This window comes from Puma concolor, chromosome C1 (assembly GCF_028749965.1).
Source record: "Puma concolor isolate L17-30 chromosome C1, mPumCon1.1.hap2, whole genome shotgun sequence".
NCBI classification, from domain to species: domain Eukaryota; kingdom Metazoa; phylum Chordata; class Mammalia; order Carnivora; family Felidae; genus Puma; species Puma concolor.
The window spans coordinates 136,284,805-136,288,520 of NC_141674.1; the positions used below are offsets into that span (position 1 = coordinate 136,284,805).

General features: G+C 35.4%; 1 protein-coding gene across 4 annotated transcripts in view; it reads right to left on the bottom strand.

Annotated features, from left to right (window-relative positions):
- Positions 1-2,294: 2,294 nt before the first annotated feature.
- Positions 2,295-3,716, bottom strand: part of ZEB2 (zinc finger E-box binding homeobox 2) — a 134,406-nt gene continuing 132,984 nt past the window's right edge. For all 4 annotated transcript variants that reach the window (XM_086718515.1, XM_086718516.1, XM_086718517.1 and 1 more), the window contains exon 10: positions 2,295-3,716. This exon is cut by the window's right edge and continues 4,162 nt beyond it. The gene's annotated coding sequence lies outside the window, so the exon portion shown is untranslated.

Here is a 3,716-nt window from a genome sequence, read left to right on the forward strand (position 1 = left end):
TGGATTAGCTGCTTTTATTTTTCTGAGTGTTACAAACATAAAGATTCTTTTCCCACCCAATTCATAGGAGAGCTTTATTAAAGGACAAAAACAAGATTTTAGACGCTTTTAATGCAGACACAGAGTGTGTTATAATTTGGTCAGGCCGTCAAGGAGTTTATAACATATTTTATAGGGTGATTTCTAGGTGAGGGCATCTGACTCAAGGGGTCATGAAAGTTCCTGGAAAACTGTTTGTATGAAATCATTATTCTTTTTTTTAAGTTCATTTATTTATTTTGAGAGAGAGAGAGCGAGTGAGCAGGGGAGGGGCAGAGAAAGAGGGAGAGAGAGATTCCCAAGAAGGCTCCACACTGTCATCGCAGAGCTCAATTTCATGAGAATCGTAAGATCCTGACCTGAGCCGAAACCAAGAGTCAGATGCTCAACTGATGGAACCACCCAGGTGCCCTGTGTACGAATCATTATTCTACTTTCCATTTTAAAAACCAAGGTAGTACATAATGAGATGTTATTGTGGTCAGAACTCTGTTGATCAGATTTTTAAAAATGTTCCATCACCATTTATTTTAAAGGGAATGAGATGTTCCTTTTCATGGAATTATCTTTGATAATATAAAAACACTTGATGTTGTGGAAAGGGGAAAAAAAAAGTGTTTACTCCGATGTTAGGCTGATTATTCTAAGACCTACTTTCTCCAGAAATGGCACTTGAAGCATTAAAATAAGTTCGGCAGGGTGGTTTGTACTTCTCTTTTTCCCCCCTTACTTAGAGTAACCTTCAACCGGAAACGTATGAGCTCACACTTTCTAAGTACGTTCAATAATCAAGTGGTGACCTCCACAGAATGTTGCAGGACTGCAGGAAGTGGTTGAGGGTTATTCAATAGTTGGTGTTCTCCCTTTATGTCTGCACCAATCCTGGGCTGCACTGCAGAATTGGGAAATACTGTTTGTGTTGGAAGCGGCATCTTTCAGAAGAGATGTAAAAACCAAGGTCTAGATTGCTTGTGGTCACGAAATACACATAATGTTTTCTCAGAGTGTAGAGATGTTCTTGAATTTCCTTTCTAAATTTATATGCCTTTATTCATCTGTATTTTTTTTCAAATAATTTGAAGCCCATATTCCTCTTTTCCCATACAAAACTAGACCGAAGTATAAATGTACTTCTTCGCCCTATAATAAGACGGTTTTAGGAAAGGATAAGAGTGATTCTCCTTTAAGGAAAGGTTATACACTAAAACCTAAGTTTCTTATAAAAAGAGTAAAGATAAGTTAATATTTTCTCTCTTTTATTGTTGGCATATCTTATAAGTTACATAGAGTTTTTTGTGATGTTGTCTTCAGAAACTTTTATTTTTCCAGTATCAACATTTTAAGTGTTTTCCATTTGTGTAAGATAACAATATATAAAATCTCAACAACTCTCCATTTTAACTCCTTTCATCTCTTGGGTATTATTGTTGTTTTCTAACACTAAATATTCAATGTATACATACAAAATTTGCAAAACCTATGCACTCTCTCTCTCATCCTTCCATTTCTCTCTCTCTCTCTCTCTCTCTCTCTCTCTCATCCTTCCATTTGACTGCTCTGAAAGTGGTCAGAACAGGATCATAATGCACAAATCTTTCTTTGAACGTTTCCTTATGTTAGATCAATTCCTTCTGAGTTCTGGGCTTGCCAATGCTAAATTTCCTGCCAGGGCGGTAGTCTATTTTTAACATTTTGGGGGCTTATTCTTCGTTCCAAATCTAACAGGCATATTCTGTGAAGTGAAAGAGAGAAAGCTGATGGGCGCACTTAGAAATCAGGACCATCAGGATTTGCAATTTCTGTAGAATCAAAGATATGAATGAGAAAGACCAATTAGAATACTTAAAAGATCATTTGTCACTGCTTTAATCTTCATGTATTTTTTACTCATCATTTTCTTTGACTAAAATTATTAGAATCTTTGTCATATTCATCTCAAGGCCAAATGGGAACGGCCATGCTCATTTTATATTTTCGATATTTTGGAGCCTTTTAACATGTCATACTAGATTATAGGTGGTAGGCGACTGTTTTAATAGAGCAAGTTTGGGGTTGCAGCACATTCGTGTCATCTCAGTGTTGTTTCTCTGATTCCAGATTTCATGTACAAATGAAGACTGAGGGATTTATTTCTGTAATTTAATAGCATTTGTTTAATTCAGAGATTAATAGATCATCTTCAACCCTGAAACAGAGGCCCTCTGAAACATCAGACCCAAAAAATTGGACACGGCCTATTAGCCCAAAAGAACAGGTTGCCAATTATCTCCATGTTTATTTCAATAGTTAGCTCTAAAGGAAGCAATCATTCCTTTATACTTCTTTAAATTTAGTATTGACATTTTTTATTTTGGGAAAGGAGGTCTTGTTGTTTTTTTTTTTTTTTTTTAACATGGATACAGGAAAAGAAAACTCTCCAATAAAAATATTGTCTAAAAAGTTTGTTTTGTCTGCATGATTTACTAAATATGTACAATTTCAATTCACAGCGAAGGTAACAAAGATTTAAACAGCCAACATCACAAATGTCTCAAGTTCTAAAAAAAAATCACTGTGCACAGTTTAACAATTTAATTGAATAAAAACCAAAGCTAAGCCTTCAGTCTGAATCTTTTTTATGATGGGCACAAGCCATGTATTTTCTTCATCTTTGTTACACGATGCATATTTCAGTGACTAAACGCCCCTTCCCATTTTAGTATATTAGGTTATGTCAGTACATACTTAAGAGAGGCATAAGCTGCCTCTTGGTACACCTATACGATTCGTGATGTGTTCACATATATGTCATAATATTTATTAATATATAAAATGATCAGATGAGTCACCTGTGATTTTTTTTTATGTCTTCAAATGTAGGAATGTTTTGTTGTATGCATAAAATTTTTTAAATTTATGGGAGTGCTATTTGAAGTGATAATAATTTAAACAGTATCCCCTTGATGTAAAATGCCTAGGAAGAACTATTCTGCACTTAAACTACAGAGATTTCACATTTCTACCCAATTGAGGTTTGTAAAGTTCGCTACTCTATGACTCTGAAGGTTGTGGTCATTCCGATGTCATGATCCAGTGGATGAATCAATTGATCATTAGAAACAAATGTCGTTGAATACAGAATAGTTGAGTTACAGTTAAGGAGGGAGCCATAGCTTTGGCTAACCCTATAAAATCTATAATAAGGTTGTTTTCACATATATTTTTTTTTCCCACATAAATTCTTTGGTGTTCCCCCCCCTTTTTTTAGAGCTGTGATTGATGAAAATGCAATGTGAGATTCAAATAATTGCACCGAGCATGTTTATTTGAATAATTGCCCCATTGCACAATCAAATAAATCTGTGGAGTGTGTTTGTTTGAATGTTTTTACATGTACATGGGATCACATACTCAAATAAATGCAGCTGTGTTTATTACAATGTGTGGGGCTCCAGATAGACACACACTTGTTTGTGCGTCTATCCAGGGCCCTACAGCCCCTGAATGGCCCTCACACATCTTGGACAAAAGCGTGGTTAACAATTTTTCAGTTCAAATGCATGTAAACGTATTATTGGGCAATTTCCTCAAATCCGTTACTCAGATTGCTTTCGTTAAGGCTTATGTCCTTAGAAAGATAGAAAATAACACTTTTGGCGGGGGGAGGGAAGCTATCTGATGGCAAAAAGTATCTAATA